We start from the raw sequence: 25453 nt of genomic DNA on the forward strand, positions 1-25453 counted from the left end.
AGTCAGGTATAAAAAAATTAGGAAAACGTTTGACTCTTAATTATGCGTCAAAAAATTTTTTGTTAAATATTTAACATTTTTATGGGTAAATTTAAGATTTATTATGTTAAATTAACACAAAAAAGTGTTAAATATTTTAAGTGTTAACATAAACATTTTTTAACACAATTTTGAACCCACAAGAAATTTTTTTTATCAATCTAATAATGTTTAATTTATATCATAGCATTTATTATGAATGAACTTACAACAAAAGATGATTGAAAGTAGAGAAATTTTCAGTAAAAAGGAGTCCGGAAGATGAAAAAAAGGAAATATATAACTGCATAGTGCGTTAAAATTTTTTTTATACTGCATAGATTAATAAAACTCTTTTTAAACTAGCGTGGATCATTTTTTATCGGCTCGTAACCCAGCGTTAAGTATGAGAACAGCTAGGTACTCAGTTCAAGAACTTTTCGAGTAATTTTGAAGCACCGTTATCTTTACACATGAGAATTTATCATCGTGTCGGACCGAAAATATATCAATTCTCTATTTAATATCATCTTCTGAAGAACTACGAAAAATCTAATAATTATATACTAACTCAACTTTAATTTATCCTTTTTTTATCTGTATCGATAAATTCCGGTACTGACTCTATTGTGATTATTTTTAAATAATACCTCTATTGCAGTACAAAAAAAATATAATTTCCATTTTAATTGTAATTAATTACGCATATACAAATGTAAAATAATTAATTAAATGTAGCAATCAATTTACATACAAATTAATTAAAAATATTGTTATTTAAATTGCCAGCCAAATTGTAAACGATCTCTGCAGTAATTATTTTTTTTTATATTGAAATTAATTTTTCGGAATTTAAAATTTTTATTTTTTTTTTATTTATTTATTTATTTTATTTTTTTTTTTTTTTTTTTGATAAAAAAATAAAATGTCAACTGTAAAAAATTTCACATAATTTTTGAAACGCCAAAAAAAAAATTTTTTAAATAAAATATTTCATAAAAAGTTTTGATAATTTTTAAATCTTTAAAATATTTAATAATTAATTTTTCAAGCTATCATTTGCAAAAATAATTTTTCAGAGTGTATTACAATAAAATCTACCAAAATAAATAAAATCATGTCAAAAGAGTAGAATCCCATTAGAAATTATTAGAATTATGCATACTATCATGTAACTGGGCAGATTGATTGCTATGCCATCAGATATTATGTTGATGTGAATGCTATACTGTTCGAAAGGTTTCATCCCAAATGTACATACTAGATGGATGAATCCTCAGTAAAGTGACTCGATGCTTGAACACATGATGATACTGTAATTTACAGCCATACATCTGCAGATCTCTGGTGATAAATAGAGTGGTTTAAGGTAAATTATTGGCTTAAATCAATCAAGCAATAAATCCACCCAGTGAATACACATCTATTATTGTTTTGCAATAAAATTTTTATAACTAACTTTATAAATTTCACTGCATGTTAAAATTAAGGCCAAGATTTTTGTCTCAATTTTAAAATTAATGGCTTAAATATTTAATATTGATTTTATAAAAAAATTTTTAGGAAATTTAATTTTACAAAAAAAAAATGTCTCTTAAAATTTTTTAATAGAAAATTAAAAATTTTTTTGTTGGAAGAAATTTAAACATTTTAATTTTAAAATTACCGCCAAAATTTTGATTTAAAAAAAAAATCATAAGAAACGTACTTAACTTACTCTTGTGAAGAACTTACTCTCTTATCTTGTGTCTAAGCTTCAGACTGATATTTCCCCAGCAAGAGCTTATAGTCCACATGTGTTTATCTTATCTGCAAAGTGAGAAAAAAAATAATATTTAATAAATCTCCCCTCTGATGACTCAATAATTATTTTCAATAATATTATTAATTGCAACAATGTAAATAGATTCTTTGTTATTATTCATTATTTCTTTTTATAGTCTTCATTTTTATCAATTTAAAGATTTAGTTTAAAAAAATATATTTAAATTTATTTTTATCCTCTTTAAATATTTTTTTTTTTTTTTTGTGTATTTAATAATAATATAGTTTTATAAATAAAATCTATAAAATTAATATATTATCCTCATTAAACTAAACAGTCTAAATATTAGTTCGTAATTTCAAAGTATACTTAAAACTTTGTGTGTTTGGCTAAAATTAATATGAAACTATAAACAACTTTAATATATTTTATGTATATTTAAAAAAAGTTTTTGAGATTTGTTTAAATTTATGACATTATTAAAATTAAAATTAGCAGTCTAAAAAATTTTATTTAATAAAAAAATAATTTTTAATTTTTTTTAATTTCTAAATGTCAATTTTTTTGCTAAAAAAAAATTCTAAAAATTATTAAATTTATTTTCATTAAAATTTTCTTAATTTTGAAAATTTTTTTCAATAAAATTTCAATCGGATAAAATTTAATCTCTTTAGAGTAAAGTTTATTCTGAAAATAAGATTTACTTAGGACCACTTTTTGTATCAAGGGTATAATTTTATCCGGGATTATTATAATTATTGTCAGAGTATCTCTATACATTAAATAAATAGATATATTTTATCATATTTTAATCTCGGATAAAATTATACCCTGGAGTACAAAAACTGGTCCTAATACTTTGTTAAAAAATAAAGAACAAGTTGTTAATAATTTATCTCTTCAATAATTATAAGAAAAAAAAAAAAATTAAATAAATTTCAAAGAAGAAATTGTAAAAAAAAAATTTTTTTTAATAATAATAATTTATTTGTTAAAAAGATCGATAGATAAGATGTCTTCAGTATCATCTTCAAAAACTTAAGAATTTGATACCAAAAATATTAAATTTCCAAATATATTTTCACCGCGCGTAATTGGACGATCTAACACCGAATAAAATATTTAACTTTAAGTCTGATTAATTTTTTCCGTCGGGTGATATTTATACGCAAAATTATTCTGTTAAGGATGAAAATATCGTAGAATTACGAATCACTTACGTTTCGTTACTGATGTATTCGCTTATTACACTTTGGTATTGCTTTACCCAACTAGAGAAGCGATACGACCAGCTCGGGACGGTTAAACCTTCGTAAAGAGAAGGATAGCGAAGTATATTGGGGTGAATTATGGGATCCACCCTCGTTGTCTCATCTGCCTTTTCGTCTCTGTCTCTTTGCTTTTTAGAATCGATTTCACGACGATGATGGTGTTTGACGATGCGAAAGACGCTAGGAAAATTTAAACATTAGCATCATCCTGTTTTTCTTTGGATATATATAACATACATAATATGTATATGTATTACATATTAGGATTATCGAAATACAAAAAAATTTACATTTTATTAATTGATTTTTTTTTTTTCTCAAAATTAAATTAGCTATCTAAAAATTTTGAAAAATTTTTTTCCATTGAAATAAATTATTGCAAACAATTAAAAAAAAAATATTTTTAAGTTCTAATTTAATAATTTAATATTATTAATAATGTCAGTAATTATCACATTATTATTTCCTAAATTTATTTTTATTCTTTTATTATATTGAACGCATTATGTATGTCAAGTATTTACATACAGTGAATAGTTTAAGTGTATATTATTTTAATTAATTGACGAGACATTGACAAAGGATTATCTATACTTGCTATTACCGACTTTGACAATATTTGATAAAATTATTGGCCTTTTAAAAATTGATAAAGTTTATATCAAACTGTTTCTTTTAATTATTTTATCGACTATTTTTACTCCATACAAATTAAATTAAATTAAATGTTCTGTAGTTACGTATGTTGCGGAACTATGATGTGCAACGGACAGTCTGACATCGCTTTCTACAAACTCACGTTGTTTAAATGCCCGATCAATATAAATTTTGAAACATTATTATCCAAATACAGAAGTTATAACAAACGTTTATCATTGAATTAAACCGCACTGGCAATTAAATGATTGTCATTGTCACTCCTAATTTTTTAATGGTTTCTGCTGTGGATAGAAATTCAAATGTTATTCTAATGATATTGACTACAATTTGATCAACGATGATATTATTCTCTTTGAAATAAAAATAATTATCGTGAGAGCATAAAATTCATTTAAAAAAAAAAAAATAAATGATCATTCACGCTATTATTTCAATCAACAATATTTATTTTATCAAAATAATGCATCAGGCAGTTTTAAATAACGAAGTGAGTTTTAATTAACTCGTTCATAAAAAAATTATTTAGCTGTAATGTACTCGAATTGAAACTTTCATTATTCGTTTGTATGGAATTATTATCGAGAAGAGAATTAAAAAAAATTACGATTTTTTTTAATTTATGATTTTAATTTTAAATTTATGACCTTGTATCTCGTGAACTATTGACATTTTTAAAGATATAAGCTCATCCCGATGTTACACACATCGAGACCTTTCATTTAAGTACCCACATCAATTTTTCATATATTTTATATATTTATATATATATATGTATATATGAAAAATATATAAAAAATGCATGTGGGTACTCAAATGAAAGCTCTTGATGAGTGTAACACCAGGATGAGCTTATATCTTAAAAAATGTCAATAGTAAAAAAAGTACAGTGCAATTTAACTAAAATTATTATTTAATAAAACTGTAAAAAATGATAATTGTTAATTAATATATTTATTATATTGCTAATTAGATATTGTAGAAATGATAATAGATAATTAAGTTTCTAATCAAATGACTTTTGTATCAATATTGAGAATTCTACTCCAATTTAGTGATAATTACTTCCATTAAATTCCGAATGTGAATATTTAACCCGAGTCGAAATATTAAACCTATGAACTTAATGGACATGAATTGAAATTAGCGTAGAACGTAAATTAATAAACTTATAAATATATATATATATATATATATATATATATATATATATATATATATATATATATATATATATATATATACCTTTTTACAACTACTCTAACAATTAACAATAAGTTTATTCTCTCTAACAAAATTAACCCAAAAAGTAAATCATGTAATTAAAAAAAAATACGTTTATAAATACATGAGAAAAAAATTTTTACTATTAATTACGAGCAAACAATTTCATAGAACAGATGAATATAACTCATACAATCAGGCTTTTTATATACTTTTATAACTCATAGTTAATATTACAAAGGCTTACCCTGCACTTGTTGCGGACATAAAGATATAGTTAATTTAAACTCGGTAAATAATTAGCTTTAATACCTGTACAATAAATTCTTCTCCGTCAATTAGGCATCCGAAAGGAATTTAATGGGACGATAAATCATCTAAAAATTTATTTAAGATGATGAAACTGAGGACTTGACAAGACTTAATGGTATTCTATACAATAATAATAAAAAATTAAAAGTACAAATACGCATATCATAAGTTAAACTTGCACCTAGAGACAGGATTTACTGATGTAAGCTTTTCAGTGCAATATATAAACTTAAGATTCTCTGAAAAGAAACGTGATCGGACTTAAATATTTTAAAACTTTATTTTCCAGGTGAAAAAAAAATGTATGTTGTGTAGAATATGTTTTAGATTGGTGTGTCTAGAAAATAAATTTGTAAATAATGTTAAATTTAATTATTATGTGAAGTATAAATAAACAAAATTTTGCTTTTATTAAATTGCACTGTACATTCTTAACTATTGATATTTTTTAAGATATAAGCTCATCTCGATGTTATATATTCATCGAAAGCTTTCATTTGAGTACCCACATCAATTTTTCATATATATATATATATATATATATATATATATATATATATATATATATATATATATATATATATATATATATATATATATATATATATATATATATATTAGATATATGTATATATGAAAAATATATGAAAATGCATGTGGGTACTCAAATTAAAGGTCTTGATGGGTGTAATATCGGGATGAGCTTATATCTTTAAAAATTTCAATAATTAACGAGATATAAGGTCATTTCTTAATTACGAAGGGGAAGGGAGAGAGAAAATTTTTCTTATTTTCTTAATAACATAGATTATTACGAGCAAACTAGCAAAGTTACGGTTTAATTTTAATGTATGATCATTTAACATTGATTTACACGCATAACACGACGTGTGATGTATGATATGAGTATATAAATACCAAGCGTCATGTACATATGTGTAAGCTCGGGTATTTAATTATACATCCAGGATGAGGTGCACGCGAGGGCCGAATTTTAAAACGAGAAACAATTAACCCGAATAAGGTTAATAATCCTCCCTTCTGTTGGGGGACCTGTGAGCTGTACCACGCGAGAAATTTCCATGAAAATTTCCCTTTGTACACACACACACACACACACACACACACACACACACACACACACACACACCGTTGATGTGCTTCAAATTGCTCGGGTGAATTAATTGTGCTGATTTATATTAATAGATGGAAGAGAACTTAAAAGCAAGAGAAAAAGATAAATAAAAAATAACATCGTATAAACATGCACAGGAGGTGGTCTTGATGCAGACCCAGACTTCCCTGCTAGTGTTTAAACAATACTCAAGTGTATCTTTTCACTTTTTTTCTCGATCGTCGTGTAATGAGTAGAAAAACGGGCTTCAAAATTTAACGATATTGCTTATTTATTATTTAAAGATCCAAATGTTAACTGCTGGTATAAAACATTAAGTAAACTATTTACACACGATCCTGGAGAATAATTCTAAATAGCAACACACTTGAAAAATTTATTTCAATCATTAATTTTTATGGTATATTTATAACTTTAGTGTTCAAGTAACGCTATAAGTTTAAAGTTTAATTTTATAACGTTGGGAATTTTCATTAATAAATTAAAAAAAAAAAGTTAACTAAAAATCTCTCAGAATTTTTTGGAAAAAATTAAATTTTCTACTACAAAAAGCTTCCATAAAAATTTTATCTTTATCCAGAATGCTAATAAACTACCAAAGTGAAAAATCTTTACAAGTACATGCATAATGATCGAATCAACACAAATAAAATCTAAAATTTACCACCGAAAAAAGTAATTTAAAACCAAGACGACGTGTAAGTTTACGCGCTTCCCAGATAAATAAAATCTTGCGAATTTATTTCATGAAAATTAATTTTTATAGGTGTTTAATAATTTTTTTAACAAACAAATTATGATAAAAAAATTTTCACATGTGGAATTTTTTAATTTAAGTTTTTTTACAATGATTGCATTATTATAAAAATTTTAAAATAATTTTTAATGTCTGCCAACTTCAGTATAATTTTTTTTTTTTTTTTTAAGTAATTTCTTGGAATAAGTTTGTTTGTTAAAAAAATATCAAAAAATGGCCAATTTAATGAAAATTAAATTAGCCGACGTCTAAAAATTTTTTATTTTCAATTTAAAAAAAAAAAAAAATTTTTAGTCCTAATTTAATTATTGTAAAAAAAAAAAAAAAAAAAAATGTCGGCTAATTTTAGCATTATATGTTTATTTCTAGAGTAAACGAATAATTTTTCGAGTTTATTACCGTGAAGAGTCCCGTTGGTATCGAACTAGACGAAATTCGTGGTAGAAAAAAAATAGATTATTCGTAGAGTTTAATGCAGTAGATTTACATACATTTAAATAGTTATTTCTTCTGAAAAGTAAATTAATCGAAGAGCGGGTCCGATAGAATCGGTGTATCTGGTGTATCTGGTGTTCCTTTCTCATCCTGTTTCGTTACTTAGTACACAGCTTTTCTTCCTCAGTGGATGGCAGCTATAGCAGTAGATATAGTCTTCTTCTTCTTCTCGAATATAAATACAAGAACCAACACTCAAGCGTACTTGTGTAGATCACGAAAAAGCGTGCTCACTATGCGGTGCTATGCGGCGTCGATAGACTACTCAGTATTTTTTCAGTGTGCCCATAACTTCGTGCGCATTCGTACGCGGTCGTTAATCTCCGGTCTTTGTGTCGACGCTCGGCAGCGCAAGATGGCAACCAAGTCGTTGTGAGTTTTGAGGGGATTGTCCGAAACACGTTCGCTGCTCGCAACTCGCATCCCGTACTTCCCGCATCAGTCGCCTCCGAGGCCTCGTAGCAGGTGGGATTATGTTTCTTTATCTTATTGGTCATTAAATGTGTGTTGAGATAAAAACATCGCTACACTAGTGACCGACAGAAATGGCCGCCGTACCTGGTTAAATTCTTTTGCTTTAACAATTAAGATTTTTATTATTATTTTATTATTTAACTATACTCATTAATATTAATTAATAATTGTACTTCATTTTATTTTTTTTTTTAAATAATTTATGTGTTAAAATTTAAAGTTCGCGCACTATTTGTTTACGACTCGGTTTTAATCCACGCGTGTGTTTTTAATAATAATAATAATAAAAAAATACACGGAGTATTTTTTTGTTTTACGGAAATAAAGGTTTTACGTATTATATTATTATATTATATGTACTTGGAGTGAAGAGTGCCATGCGACAGATTCAAAAGTGTTTGGTGTTTACTTGTGGAAAAATTAGTGTATGTGAGTTTTAGTGCTCGCAACAGCAACTGAGTTTTTATCCCCGAGACGGTTGGATTTAATTATTTTCGAGGTATTCTGAGGATCCACTAGATATATTAAGATCCTCAAGTGTAATTGGTAAGTTTTATAACTTTGTTTTTTTTTTTTATTTTTTTATCCACTTTATTCTATTCTATTGGTTTTTTATATTCTTCTTCAGGCTGTTCGTTTGTGTCGATGCGACGGTAAAAGAAATCGGTGAGTTACTTCAGAGTTTTGTTTTAAAGTAGTAAATTTTTTTTACTCCAGTTCCACGAGAATTATTTTAAAATTCTTTCTCATTGTCAGACGATAAAAGATATTTGTGGTTTTTGATAATAAAAGTATTTACGGTGCTGAGATGATGTTTGGATATACATTAATTTGAAGAGGATTTTCCGAGGAAAGTTGTTTTAGGTAAGGGGAAAACTCAACGTATGTTATTATACTGAGTAAATAAACTTTTAGAGGGAAATTATTATTCTATGCTAAGTTCATGTTGGTTTATTATTTGATATTAAAGCTGCTTTTTGTCTGCCGATTATTCACTGATCGGGCACGTTTTAAAAAGTATTTGTTTTTGAAATAAAAATTAAACTAGCTGACATTTAAAAATTTTTTTTTTATTTAAAAAATTATTATAAAACAATTTTTAAAAAATATTTTTTTGTTTTAATTTTTTTAAAATTAAAAAAAAATATAATTAAATAAATAAATTATTTCAAATAAAATTTTTAAAAGAATTTACACTTAAAAACTGTAAAAAACATTTTTTTAAATGCTAATTAATTTTTTAAATAATTAAAAAAAAAATTAGATAAGTTTCAGCATTATTTTTATTTACCAAAAACAGTATATAAATTCAGTAAATATTAGTTTAAATAAACTGCGTTAATGTTTATTTCAATGATACTGTTTACTTAATTCATTAAAAGTTTTTATTTCACACAATATTTACTTGAATTGATAAATATTTGTCATTGCAAATATTTTTTTGCAATTAACTAAATTTAATGCTAACAATACAAAGCATAGAATAAAAATTTTTTTTTACAAATTACATATAAATATTTATCTAATTATAATTATTGACAAAAAATAAAAACCAAGCGAAGAAGTGAATGCGGATTGGATAAAACGATAAAACTATGACAAGTGCTGTTTCATGTAAATACGTACAAAGATTTTTCGCAGTGAGCGGCATGCATCAAATTTGATTGCTGCTGTTTTTACTCTAGGCTATCGTGTCGTGTTGTTCGATGCTGGAATAATAACGTGATAAAATTTAAACCAAGACTGAAATATTTCCAGCGGACTTTTATTATAGGCTTAAAAAAACGAGCCGGTGTTTTTAGCGTCAATATATATTATGTGGCTAATTTATCGAAGTATAAATTATATATTTGCCAATGAATTACACAGTGAGCTCCGTTATGTCACCTGGCAAATTTAAAAATCTCTAGACAATTAACTTATTACTTAAAAAAAGAGAAAAGAGCCGTGTCAAAAGTCTTGACAGATTTGAAACTCCCAAAAGTTTTAAATGGTTCAGTAAAGCCATTGAAATTTTTTTTACTATAAAATGTCTTAGATGTGAAGTCATAGGGGAAACCGGTCGGGATTGTAGGGTGTCGACTAGAGACGAGGGTTGTCTCTGGGGAGAATAAAAGTGAATGAAATAAATGTGCATGATAGTTGTCACACGTTTAAATGCAAGCTGGATTTGGATTTGGTCATTTTAATACGGGGCATTAACGTAATTCCAGTTAATAGAATTAGCGAAATATAGAGGAGAGAAATATAAAACCCTCTGAAGAGCGCAGGGTGTATATTTTAAAAAACACAGTAGAATTTTATATCAATGGAATTATTTTATTTATAAATACTACCTACGTAGCATTTGATGTATTTTAAAACTCAACCTGTGGTTTTAACTTTTCACTTGGATCTATAGCTAAACAAAGTTTTTCTAAATAGTGTGTACTTTAATAGAGCTAAAACTTTAGCAACTGTCTTGTAAGTGGTAACTCGCACCTTAAGCGCATACTTTTTAAAGTTTAAATCGTTTTAAAAAATAGTTTACTCTATTTGCACCTCCGGGTACTTATTACTGTCCTTATAGAAATAATTAATAGTAATTCTACTGGGAATTTAAATCAACAATGACTAATGATCGTCATGATTGTTATCAATATGTAAACTTGAGATGTACATACTCAGATAGAGTACAACTGTCAAATAATCATAGAGCATATGGTTGTATATCTATTACACTTGGCCGGAAATCTCTCTACCATTTGGCTTAAACTTTGTGACCATATTCTGGTATATAGTCTAGCCCGAGGGTTGTTCAGCATTAGGCATTTTAATAAACATTAGAATAATTTTTCAAAGTTTAATTTTTTTTATTTTCATTATGGAGGGCAATTAATTTTTGTAAAAATTGGAGATTTTTTTTTTCAAAAATTTTTTAGTAAAAATAAACAAGTAAATTAATTATTCAATATTTGCTCCAATAAATTAGAAATTAGTCGTTTAAAAATTATAGAATGCAATTAATTAAAAAAAAAAATTTTTTTTTTTCAAATTTTGATAATTTAAATTAAAAAAAAAAAAAAAAAAAAATGATCTTTTAATTTTGATTTTTTTCTATACTGAAGTAAACCAATGATTCAATATTGTTTCAATCTCAGGTCCAATAAATTTTTATATTCCTGTTTGATTTAGTATCTTGATTCACCTCTTTGACCCTTTCTGGTATATACTCTCAAGTGCATTGACTTTGTTCGTTGTTAAATATTTTTCTCAAAGTCTTTTCAACCTTCTGTGTAATTTTAGAGAATTGTTTCAGCTCTAGCTACAAGAGAGCTCGCCGTATATATACTCATGGAAAACATGTTTCAATGTAAGGTTGCTTGTGTCTCCGTCAAAGTATACTTTTCTTTGTACTTTTACTATCTCTCTTTTTCTTAGATAGACACCAAAGCTGTCTCCGCGTTCGAAATGCATTAGGAATTCTACCTATTGGGATTACCGCGATTTTATTGAATTTCACGAAGCGTGACACGTTTAACAAAGGTGCAACCTTTCTCCTTTTTTTATTAACTTTTTCCCTAAGATTACCATACAAACTGACAGGCTACTATTTTTATACTACCACTTGTGTTTTATGCTCCGACTTATTTTCCACTGCTCAAATATTTCCTCTTTTTCCTCGAGAAATAAGTTATTGTAAAATTCACAGTTGCGTTAAATAAAAAATATATTTCGCAATGCTAATAAACAAAACCTGAAAACCTTTAAATATTTAGATGCTGTAAAAGGAAAAATAAAGAACGAAAGTATGTTAAAACAATTGTACGTAATGTGAAATATTTTTTTTTCTAACCTACAAAATGCCATTAAATAAACATCCAACTATTTGCTTAGAAGAAAAAGATATTATTTTTTTTTCTTCGCACGTAACATGTTTATTTTATTAATTTTTCTGTAAAATTATTGAAATTCCTTTTAAATATTTAGAAATACAGATTTTTAAATATTTAACATATTTTTTATAGATCAGTGAATTTATTTGTAATTTTCATGGTTTCTTATTGTTAAAAAAAAGGCCATTTTTACCAGGTCACTCCAACTTGTTCTTTTTCACACACGAATTCCGACCATCTGTCACTTTTATCTTGAAATTTAAATTATCGTACAATTTTAAAGTTATTTTTTTTTATTTCTATAAAAGTAACTAAAATCGTGGAAGATATTCTAAAAATAATTTCCTGCAATTATTAACACCATTGCATGTGTCTGCTCATTAAAAATAATTTAAAAATAAAATTACGTTCTTTGGCTAAAATAATAACAGAATTTTTTTTTACAAATAAATATTAATTTTCTAAATAAATAAACACATTGAAAAAATTTGATTGACAAATAATGCGTTTATCCATCAAAATAACAGCGTGTATCTGGTGGTTGTCGCACGCACACATATATCGCCTTTAAACCCGACAGAATATTTAGTTATCGGTTCATTACAGTTTAATGTCCTCTCTGTGTCAACTACTCTCGGCTCATGTAAAACCGTTTGTTTAAGCCGTCTTTTTCAGTTGTTGTTTCATCCAAGGGCTGTTGAATCATTATCAATAAACCCTATTTAATACAGAATTTTTTTGCGTTCAGTATAATAAGATTGTAATTGTTTTTAATACTTTCGATATTATATATTTTGATCTTATTATGCATGTATTGATGTCCCATATTATATATTAAGGCATTACATCTCAAGATATAATTAAATTGTATACATAGCTGGTTAGGTAAGGAAGTCACATCTGCACTCGGTTTAAATTGCTATGAATCTAGGCTTCGCACGTGCTGACAGTAATTAGCTGCTGGGAACTGGAAAATATATACGTAACTGCTAGTTATGCACATTCATTTGTAAATTCAATAAAACGTTCCAAGTGTGAAAGTAGACCAGAAAAAAAAACATTCTCGGGTCATGAACTAAAAACAAATAAATTTGGATTTTTTTTTTTTGGAGTTTTAGTTCTGATATTTTGCAAAAAAAAATGTATTTTTTTAAAATAAAAAACCGGGCTTTTTTTTTTAATCAAAGTTCTTCAGTAATATTTTAATTCATACAATTAATTGGAATATTAATAATAAACTTTTAATTTTTTTTTTAAGCAATAAAGTTCAATAAATTGAATTTAATATAAAGTTTTTTTGACAATGTAATTTTTTTTTTTTTTCGAACATTTTATCGTAGTAATCAATTTATTATACTAAAAATTATCCTTGGTAAAATAACTTTATATAAAAGTCAGAGCCGAGAGCTTAGATGAAAAGTAAAACGAATTTTCAATCAGATCTGCCCGTTAGGGCTTTACACAAAGCCCGATGGACGGCAATGACAATTTCATTGAATTTTCTATTCTATTGGAATTATCTAAATTGAACATTCTGAAATTAAGTATTATATAGTTTGTTTGATCAAACATTTACTCTATCGACATTATTGTAATTTTTATAGAGAATTTTATTATTCAAATTAGTATTAATCCTTATAAAAGTCAATGAGGATAATTTAATCCTGCAGAAGTAAAAAAAACTGGACGGTTTTTGCGCTCGGGATGTGCAAAGCTTATACATGCATAAATAATATGAAAGCTGCATAATATAACAACAGCAACAAAGCTAGTCATTGATTTAAAAGAGGCTTCTTATAAAATTCGGTGTAGCGAAGGAACATGTGGCAACGTCGAAAGTATCTCCCCACTATTTTTTATCCTCCCTCTTATTTTTAGTCTACCTTGCTCTTTTAATCTCTCTGTCTTTCACTTTCATTTGCGTCGGGGTATCTTTTATTTTCTACCTTCCAAACTACCAGTGAACCAGCCACCTTCACTTGACCGGAACGAGGTAGTAATGCCTCACACAACACACCACTCTGAGCTTCATCTACTCATTTTTTTATTTTTATTATTTTTTTTTTTACATATATATTTTTTGGTATTTGTTCGTGGGCCTTAGGGTTAAGGCCTTACTCTCCATTACACATACTTGTTTCTTTTAAACTCTTTTTACTTTATTTATTTTTCATTTTTTATCAATTTTATTACAAAAAAATTTTTATTTTTAAGTACACTGATTACCCCGTGAAATATTTCTCTTTAACTTCTACTTCTTATGACGAATTTAATGGATTCGTTAAGCCGGTCAACATAATGATTCAAATTAATGTAGGGAACGCAGGTGTGAATTACAGTTGCTTCGAATAAGCCACGGAAATAAATATTACGGTAAATTTTTTTATTGTAATAAAATTATTTAAAAAATATCTATTAAAATCTTTAAAAAAAAAAAAAAAAAAAAAAATCTTCCGTGCGTTTTACGCATTCTATTGTACTGGAACAATTAATTTCAATTAACACGGCGAGTTTTCGTTTAAACGATATGTACTTCATTTAATTTTAATGAAAGCCCTGCTGTTATGAGAACTGATATTCATTTTTATTCAAATACAACTCTACTTAATATCATAATAATTTAACACTGAGAAAAAATACCGAGTTAACTGTACAATAAATTTCGTTACATCAAAGCAAAAATTATTGTCCTGATTTTTTGGCTCGAGAATTTTTTTAAAATAATTCATTTATTAATTTATTGACAAGAGCTTTATTTTAATTTATTAAAAAAATTTTTTTTTCAAAGTGCATTTATATTAATCTGCAATTTTTCTACACAGTGTGTGAAAAATCTGTTACGTGAATAGAAGCGATGCAAAAAATCAAGAAAAGTTCCCAAAGTGTACTTTATCAAGAACGTTCCGATTGTAAGCGATTCTTAGGAACAAACATAAAAAAAAGTTGATAGATTCTTAAGAGAAAAAAAAAAAATTATAAAAGTTTGAGAGAGTGAAATGTGAATTATTTTTATAAAAATTATTTTCCGTAAAATTATGCTCCGTATTCCTCAATACATACCTAAATTATCAATTAAAATAAAAATCATACTAAAGTTTTTTTATTTATTAAATTAAAACAAAATATTTAAAAAAAAAATTGAAATTTTTTAAAAAATTAAATTTTGCTTGTAACAATTTTTTTAAAAGAAAAAATTATAAAATTTTTTAGATGGCTACCTTAATTTTAATTTTAATAAAATAAAAAATTGACACACTTATGATTTAATAAATAAAAAAAAAAAAAAACAAAAAAACAAGTGTGAAATACTGACGGAAAAATCAATATAAAACCAATAAATCTTATTGTTTATGGATGCTGGTTTGAAAAATTTTTTAATCTCTACGTGATGGCCCGAGGTCATAATATTTACGCCGAACTCTGTCAAATCATTTGTCGAATGTTAACGGAGTTTTTTTTGGCATATATCATAGTTTTCGGTGTCCGGGAATCGAGGATAAAATTATAATTAATGTTTGTTTCGTGTTCGTGATAAATGTACATATATTGATTAAAAAACCGTATATATATGTCATCTTCCAATTACACCCCGACACCACGTACCTTTTGTTCATTAGGGCTTTTATTTAATTACAAAAAGTGTACAGGAGAAATGTAAATAGACATACATGTAACGTTTGTGTCATAGAAAGATAATAAAGGTGTGCTTTAAAGTTCGTCGTGCATGGTGAAAGTACATTGAATGCAGGAAAAAAAAAAAAAAAAAAAAAACGAGTTTTATGGAAACTAAAAAATGAAAAATTTTATTAAATAACATAATTGTCATGCACTCTCCGCTTCTGTCAGTCCATATTTATAATTATAATAGTTGATGTGAATAAAGAGTGGATAAAAGAGAGTGATATAAAATTATGTATATGACATCATTACTCTCTGAAAACCCGTCTGACCATCAACTCGTCATCTGTCCGGAAGAGATAGTTCGCGACGTTGGTCACTTTACAAGTATGCGCGCCACGTGAATTAAATACGTAATACAACTTGGTTGAGCGTGTCCCGCATGTTAATCGTTTTGTGGTCGCATTGTCAGGGTATTTTGAATTTTGGTGTTTGAATTACATATGCACGGCAACTAAATAATAATAATATAAACATACACTGTTAAAAAAAAATTTACTATTTTTATTAAAAGCCAATTTTTAATTTTTTAAATACTATGACTATAGGAAGGGTAATAAATTTATTGAACAAATTTTTTATCTATTTAGTCACAGATTTAAATAAAAAAAAATTTTTTTTTAATTGAAAAAAAATTTTTTTTCCACTAAAATTGAGATCAAAAAAAATTTTTTTTAAATTAAAATAAAATAACTAAATCACTTCATTATAAGTCACTTTAAATATCGTTGATAAATTCATTAATTTTGTCATGCGCTTGTTCAGTTGATATGTCCATTAAGATGGGTTGATAGAGTAACAATTGATTTATACGATATATGATATAAAAGAATAGAATATAAAGTTCGGAAAATCAAAATACAAAACTCACGCGTCAAAAACTCGTTTATCAGCGATATGAAACTAATATAAAATAGAAACATATGTGTTGAGCGAATAAATAATCGAAAATAAAAATCTAAAAAACAAACAGAATTTTTATCCGAAACAAAAGCTTTATATGTTTATTTTTATTCTACAAGTTTTTGATACGCTCTCGGTAGTTGATTAATTCATTTATTTTTTTAGTATTATTCTTTTATAACGAAAAAATTTTTTTTTAAATAATTAGAAGTAATTTTAATTCGTCTTAAAAATTAATTAATTATTGGTTGGCTTTAAAGACAAAAAAAAAAGGACCGATAAATTTTTATTAGAATTATTTGGTCATCAGAAAATAATAGATTAATAATAAAATAATCAGGAAGCAATGGTGTGTAGAGCAGATGAGAGACGTGAATTTTTAATTAAATATTTAATAAAGTCTGTAGAGCAATAAAGAGAGCAGAATGAATATATAATAAGCTCGTTGCGATAGACCGGGATAAGCAAAGAAGAAATGATGAAGAATAAAAAAAAGGTGCAGGGAGACTTGTTTATCTTTGGTATTCTTTCAGTATTCTGGACTGCTCTATGTGGCTTCCAACACTGATGCTTGTGAATAATAGACTCGTTTATAAATCCAGCCATTAATTCGCTAGTGAAAAGGTGAATTGTCTGGGATAGGAAATGGAAGGGGCCACGTGAGAGGATTGTCCAGTTGTTGGGGGAGTTGTAATGTGTGGTTAAGAAAGGTGCAAGTGTGGAATTTAAGGACGCGAGAGCCTTTTGTATTGTCGTTAATTTCACTAACCTCGTTCTGTAGCTTCGGGTCCTTTTATTTAACATGATAAAACTCTCGGTTAGGTTCATAGTTTTTTTTATTTTATTTATTTTTTTTTCTTTTTTTGTTAATTATGCTCTTTAATGAATATTAATAAAAATAAATTTTATAAGCACTTTACAAGCTTATGAGCAAAATATCTGAAAGAACTTTGTTCTTAATTGGTTTTGATAAGTTTTAAAGATGTAAAAAGTATTTTATTACTTTTCTTTATATATTATTGTGAATGCCTTGTACATTTCTCAAGTCCAATTATGAAAGAACAAATAAGTTTTGTAAAATAAAAATAATACTAATTCAATTCAACAAAAGTGGTAACTTTTTCTGCAAAGTGATGTTATCAATTGATGTATTTTATTAATTCAAAGGTCTTTAAACGGGAAAGTTTATTGAAAGCCCAGTGGGTTCGAGTCGGTACATAAGGGGGTTATTTATATGTATGAATCGTTCGAAATGTGCCGAAAGTTTAACAGTCTCGTAAAAGTAAACGCTAAGGAAGACAGTGTGAAACGTATAAGCTTTAAGTTGTAAATGATATCCCCAGGTCAGAAACGACCAAAAAAGTAACATCGGTAACAACACACTCGTCCTGAAAAAGTGTAAAAGAATAAGAATTTAAAAAAATTAACCGACCAAAAATAAAGGGTTACCTGAGAAAAATACATCCACAAGAACTCCTAACTAACAAACGCTCCGAGTTCGATCTTAAATCTTAAATCTTTAATTTTATGGATTGTGTTATATACATACCCAAGCTTGTAGAATTCAAGATTGATAGAAGACGATTTTTATTTGCTTTTTTTTTTTTTTTTTTTTTTTTTTAATGTTAAATTATAATAATAATAAATAATACTTGTATCAATTAAATAATCCTGCCGCTATTCAAAGCTCTTCAATTTAGATTAAATTCAATAGAAATAAAATTTTTATAAACGTCAATTAGTCCGTTTTTTTGCAGGTGTATCTATAAGTAGTCACGATATCTTCCGAAAGACTTGTTGAATCGAATTGCTCTTTTTAAAATATATATCTATAGATTTTTGGAAGATAGAGGTCTATTGAATATCATCGCTGTAATCTTTATTCATATCAAATATATCTAAATCATAACTTTATATTAAATTTTTCTGTGAACAATTAGAAAAAAAAATAACATTGAATCAAGAAAATTATTTATTGATCCAGATTAATTAATAGTACGGTAAAAATTGAAAATTTTTAATTTAGCCAAACATTTACACAAGAGATTTCGCGCATAAATTTATCTCTTAAATTCAATGTTTATTTACTGTACAGCCCGATCTATATTGCAATAATATATTTTTACGAGGGTTTATCTATATTTACATGGCGAATTATTAGAGGCTAGTAAAAAATACGAGCGTGTGTAAGACAGAAGAAATGTATAGGGATTTTTAAAGCGAATAGGATACTCTTTTGTAAACTAATATTTACGGATTGAGGTGCTTTGGGATTGAATTTTTAACAGATAAAACGTTATTTATCGTGTAGTGATTCCAATCGGTTTTTTTCTCCTGCGTCTCCGTAACTTATTTTTTTTATCACTCTTTTTTCACTCACTTCCACTGGTTTTCTTTTTCTATCGGCGGGCTTTACTTGCGTGTTAGCCAACACAAAGGAAATGAGTGTAAGGATGAGATGGTCATGCAGTTGTAGTGATTTTATTCGACAGACTGAAAGTGTCCAAATACTCCGACTCGCTTATCGAAGCTTTGTTGACTTTATCTTTCTGCTATAAAGCTTTTTTTCTACCTCAATTGATTTAAGCTTCAATCTTTTAAACATTTAGTAGAATTTTTTGATTAGGTTTAATTTATTATTTGTTTTAAGGCCTATTTCATACATTTTTTCAATGTATAGTAAAATATTTATTTAAAAAATTATTTTTTTATTAAAAAAATTTTTTATATTAATTTATTTAATGAAACAAATAAATAAATAAAATTTTGCTTCTGAGTTTTTGAATTTTAAATTAACTTAAATTTTTATTACAATAAAAAAATAATTATTTTTTTCTTTTAAATTCAAATAAACTTTAATAACATACACTTTACCAACATTTAAATAAATTAATAAATTTTTTACAATAAAGAGGTATAATTATTTATTCCGGACAATTATTGGATGAGGGCACACACAGGGTGTTCTTTCCTTGTCTTAGGCTTCTGGATTATTTCCTGTCTATGATTTCTTGAGGTCGAGTAACATCGAATGGAAACTTCATGGTTGAGTTAAGCTTAGTATAACGTAAATTCGTCACGGACTGCATAATGGCCACACATCGCTGGAGAAAAGGTTTCTTTCCCTTCACCTTTAGTTTACCTGCACCTATACCTATACACTAGTTAGTTGTTGGTGGTGCTGCTGCTGCTGCTGCTGCTGCTGCTGCTGCTGTTGCACCGATATTTTATGGCAACCGTTCGACCGAAAAGCTAACTTTAGTCTTGCTAGAAAAGAACAAGAAATTACGAACGTAAGCGCTGGGATATTATATGTGAGCCTATACATACCAGTTATACTTACTAGTATCCCTGTTATGTACTTAAACTGCTGGCTAGTCTTCGTCAGTTCACGAGCTGCCTTGTCGATAACTGTTTTTATCTTTTTCATTTTTTTATGTCATTTCGATTCTTCTTTAGTTTTAGAGAATTTATCCCAAGATAAAGAGTTCAATTTTTATACTTTATTACATTTTTTTTAATTAATTTACCAGCTGGCCTATTTTAAATAACATTTCTTATATTTTTTATAATTTTTCATTTAAAAAAATTATATTAATAAAAAAAATATTTTAGCCCATTCAAAATACTAAAAAGTAAAATATTACTGACGAAAATCAGGTAAAAAAATTTTGGAGTTGCTGTTTTTAAATAAGACAGCTGGAAAACTTGAAAAAGTTAAAGAATTAAAATTTTTTAATTTTTTTTTATTTTATTTTAAAAAAATTTCGAATAAATTTTTTGAATTTATTTTACAATTTTTATTTATTCAAGCTTTTTCTATAAAATAATTAAAAAAATTATTTTTAAGTGTAAATTTTTAAATAAATAAAAAATCTATAAAAGGATAGACTCAATAAATATTTAAAAAAAAAACTTGACGCAGTTTTATAAAAATTCAAAATATTTGAAAATAATTTTTCAATCACTACCCAGATATTTAATCAACCATCCAATAATCTCAATAAAAAAACAAATAAATTCGTTGAATATAATGCAAGTTATTTTTCGTTTCTTATTGAACCGGTAATGAACCAATGGGTGAGAAATCTTGCAGTCCGCTGAAATACTTGGATGGTTCGTAGTTATTTATTTTTAAAAAATCGTCTTCAGTGCTTTTTTCTTTGCTTACAAGGCTGTACCTAGCGATTATTGTAACAACCGGAACCACGGTAACGCGCGAGAATTTCCGGGGAATTATTTTGGCTTACGGATTAACGTTCCGTTACATTAGATCATTGCCTTTCAAGGAATTCTAACCACTGTTGAATTTTAATAGAAACAGCCTCCAAATGGTTTTGCTTGATTTAAAAAACCTTCGGATCCTGGACTGATATTTTTGTCAAATAGATTAAATTGTAAGGTGACAGTAAATAAGTGTAACGACCCGAACTAATGGCGACAACTATCATGCCCAATTTTTAAGTTGTTACTTCAAGGCTAAACCCACAGTGGTAAAAACTTTTACCATCCCGATTAGTTAAGGCCATTAGACTTATTTATTATTTTAGAAAATTCAATCATGCCCGATAATATTTCTCTATTTTTTTTTTTATTTTTAACTTTATCAAAAGTAAATTTTTTTATTTATTTATTTATTTTTTTTTTTTTAAACTTAATTAATCCAGTGAATTTATTCAGTTTGTTATAAAAGTTTTATTAAATTGCATTAAACAAAAGTTGCATGCCCCAGGGCACTGGCAGGAGCATGAGACTTTGTTGGATTACAATTGTCTACTCGAACGTATATACACGAAAGGGGAAAAAGAGAAGGCAACTCGATGGAGGGATGTTTCCTCTTTCTTTATTTCTTATCTTAGTCTTCTCAATACTCTCTTGAGGCTCCAGTCGTCCCAAGACCATTTATGGAATAACACCAATAAACTCCGGCCCAACAACAGAAGAAAATTTTTCACAAATCCTGCAATTTTTTGCCCTTTACTCCGAATAATAATTATTATAAGTTTTTAATTAAAACCACTGATCTGTTTAGTAAAGTTTGATGAAAAAAAGTCCTTCAGAAGGAAAATAGTAATTGGATTATTACATAGTTCAATATTAATCAGGTTGACAGCTATATTATACTCTCCTTTTTTTTTTTATAGGCACAAAAAATAGCATGCATATTAAATCTATTAGCTGGCATGATCGATTAAATATTCATTTCGTGAAAAAATTAAAGGGTAAAAAATTTTAATATTCAAGAGACAACAAGCTGTACTTTGATGTAGAAAAAAAATTTTTTTTTTTCGGCTAAAAATTCATGAGCTTTTTGTAAAATTTCACACCAGGGAGGAAAAAAATTGCTCATATATATATCTGAAATCTAAAGTTTAAATTTCTGTGGGTTGAGGGAAGATTATTGTAACCCTCTATTTGTTTTCTCATAAGAAAAAAGTGGCGCTTTCCACTAACAAGGGCAAAAAATTCAACTTTTAGTGCAGATTTGGTAAAACTTTTTTATTTGAGTTTCACTCAACTTTAAAAAAAAAATTTATCTAGAACGCTGATAATTCTGAAAAATTGTCATATTAGGCTTAATAATTTTCAAACAAAAAAAAATTATTTAGAAATATTTTTTCCACGGAGGAAATCAATAGTACCTTGGATTATTTTTAGAAATTTTCTATCATTTTTCAGAAAAATTTAAAAAAAAAGAAAAAGTATTCCAGCATCGTTATCACTTGACACTTCATTGATTATTCATAGCATATAAATAATAAACACGGTTTACATAATAGCATACACAAAAATATATTACACGCGGTAGAGAAGCACACACGGTTGTGCAGCGAACATAAGCTGGTATGTTTTTCAATTATAAAATATTTTTTTCATTTTCATTTCACGTATGCTGCATTCTACTTGTATACCTGCTTGTAACGCTTCATTTTCATTATATTATTGTTATGTAAAACACTTGTAACAAAGTGAGGCATTAAATAGAAAAAATCAACATTTACTCAATAAAAGCATACATTTATAATGTATTTTTATAAAGACTCTAAATTTTTAATGAAATGAACATGTTTTAGATTGAATAAAAATGTGAGAAATTTCATGACTGATTGAGCAAATTTTTAAAAACTCGAGGTTATTTGTTTCAACTACTTTACCATCGCTGGTAATATTTTTCCATTTGATTAAACACCGATCCGATTTATCAGAGCCGAAGCCTCGTTATGTCGACGACCTCGAGAGTATAGACGAGAATCTCATTTACTCTCTACCTCATATGATTTCCGCATTTTTTATCCTTCAACATTTTTCTTCTTGAATTCTAGAGTACGAAAATTGAAAATTTCCTGGCAGAGTTAAAAAATAAAAAGATATTGCGATCAGTTTTAAATTGAAAAATTGTTTTTTCACCAGCTGTCCGTATATTAAGTGAGAACGTTACTTTAGAATAATTTTTCATCATTTTTCAAAGATATCTACACGTTTAATAAATTATTTAATTTATTTTTCTATAAAATAAAATAAAATAAAATTTTATTTTTATCGTTAAATAAATAATCTATGCAATCTACTGTTCTGCATAATTTTCATCGAAATCGCGACAGCACAAATAATTACCGAATAAAATATAAAAAGTTTCAACAGATGGTACGACTATGTACTTTTATAATGCATTACATAAAACTCTCATAAAGTTGCCCACTGGGCGTTTTCTATTTGTCGACTATTTTGGCTCGCGTAATACTTTTATTAAAAATTCACAAGTATCCATCCACCGTTTTCACGGTTCCAGAGTTTAAAACATTTTTGAATAATTTTTATCCGTCAAAGTTTACAAAATCAAATTATTTTTTAACGTTTTACTAAGCTCTTTTTTTTTTTTTTCATTTTAACTTTTAAATAACGTAAGTTGCGATGCGACAGCACATATACACACAGCTTTTACTTGTAAATAGATGCAGTAATAATTTGAGTATTTACCCAGAATATTAAAGATGCGCACAAAAATTTTTTAATAAATTTTTTTCGATAGAACTAGTTAGTTTGTTTACTTTTCGAAAGGGCGTTTAAAACCAACAACTTATTTACTTTTTTGTAGAAAAATGATCCATTTTTCATTCATTCCAAGTTTTCCAAGTTTGATTATTCAAATTTAAACAAAAAGGTAGTCCGTGAAATATAGTAACATATTTTCATGTCATAAATTTAACTTGACATATTTATATTAATAATTAAATAGGTCTTTTATTGTACTGTGGGAACCATATTTCTATTATATTGATCCAAGCAGGTATTGGACATATTTCTGGAAAGGTTATTGACAAAGTTTTTTCTTCTCGTTCAGTATAGTAACTTTCTCTGTGCATTGATGCATCATAAAAAAAACTAAACGCCTACAAAAATAGCCAAAATAAATTATTCATTTTTTTTTATTACAATTAAAAAATGTATATTTTGTACCCAGAAGCAAGAAATTGAAAACTCGTTGGCTAACACACAACAATGAAAATAATAAGCAATTAAATGAAAGGATCTAACTTTCGCTGATGGAATAATTTGTAATAAAGGCGATGGATCAAATCTATGATCATTGTTGCATGGAGTATGTAGGTATTGAATTAACGCTATCAAACCTGTCGATCTCTCGTGGGATCTAAAAATGCTGACAATTGCCGAGTTGAGGGAGCTTCATGTACACGTGCGTGTCCGCCCACAATTGATCGCAGCACACTTAGGACTCGGATGGATTTTTTTTTCGCAGGTAGTCGAGCTCTCATTGTTGTGCCCGATGTGCCGTTCAACTAGGATTACATCTTGTGCAGCCGGATTACTAACTGTGCTGCTCCGAGCTTTTTCATCCATTTCACTCTGCATCTATTCCATTCGCTCTTTTTTTTTCTCCCTTTCCTGTATCTCCTGAATTCTATACTTAACACTAATACCTTCCTCCTCGATTCACTTAGTTTTTCGCTCCATCACCTTTTCAAAAGAATATATTTCATCGACTTATTATATACCTTAGATTAAATATTATGTATTGTTAAATATAAAACTAGTAGGCCATGCTAGGATTTATAATGCTAAATTTCATTTCATTTGTGTATGAAAAAAAAAAAAATATTTTATTTACGAAAAATATCCTCAAAATTTCACTCTTGTTTTTAGAGAATTAAGAAATAAAATTCTTGATTCAAAAATTAATCAATTCATTATTTTCAAACAAATTTAAAAAATTAAAAATTAAATAAATTGAAATAAATTTTTTTAAGAATTCAATACAAGAAATTTTTAAATCAATCTTTAAATTTCTTTCAAAAATAATTTTTTTCTTAATTAAAAAATATTTCTCTTGTGTTCTGAACGAATTTAAACTCCTAAAATCTACAGTTCTTTAATTTACTGTCAAAAATAAAATAGTGTGAAATTTTTATAAGCATTATTACAGAAAAATCTTCCGTAGTTCCCCAAGTTAATAGATACCTCAGTACTGACATTTATTGATAAAACTTTTCAATGTAATTGTACTTAGAGACGATTCTATTGGTACACAGAATATTTATATATTTATATATAAGGCTACAGATGGTATTAAATTGGGGCAGACGTCAGTTCAGAAAATACCTAGGTATATAGGAACATACACTCGTTTTGGATGTTTTCATTCTTTCCTTCAGCTTCTATCATCAATTTCTTTTCCTTACCACGTATTTCGAGTTCTCCTGCACCTGGAGCATTCTTCGAACGCTCCCGAGCGATCTTTAGACCGACTTCAAAGGACCTTTTTTCCCTTGTATCAATTCAGGTGGTCCCCGGCCATGTTATTTTGATTAAGATTTTTCTACTCTATTTTTAATGGAGAATATCTTTCAAGTCGAAAATTTTGAAGAGTCG

The 25453-nt window shown here is 27.0% G+C and overlaps 1 protein-coding gene across 5 annotated transcripts in view; it reads left to right on the plus strand.

The window, feature by feature from the left end:
* Positions 1–8105: 8105 nt before the first annotated feature.
* LOC141524273 (uncharacterized) overlaps positions 8106–25453 on the plus strand; it is a 94423-nt gene continuing 77075 nt past the window's right edge. Inside the window, exons 1-3 of one of the 5 annotated variants that reach the window (XM_074238043.1) lie at positions 8106–8654; positions 8737–8774; positions 8865–8972. The gene's annotated coding sequence lies outside the window, so the exon portion shown is untranslated. Of the gene's footprint in view, positions 8655–8736; positions 8973–25453 lie in introns of all 5 variants that reach the window. The other 4 variants (XM_074238045.1, XM_074238042.1, XM_074238044.1 and 1 more) reach the window with 4 other exon arrangements.

Source organism: Cotesia typhae, unplaced genomic scaffold (assembly GCF_013202065.1).
Source record: "Cotesia typhae breed Kobodo isofemale line unplaced genomic scaffold, CoteBio_Ctyphae contig_22, whole genome shotgun sequence".
Taxonomy (NCBI): Eukaryota; Metazoa; Arthropoda; class Insecta; order Hymenoptera; family Braconidae; genus Cotesia; species Cotesia typhae.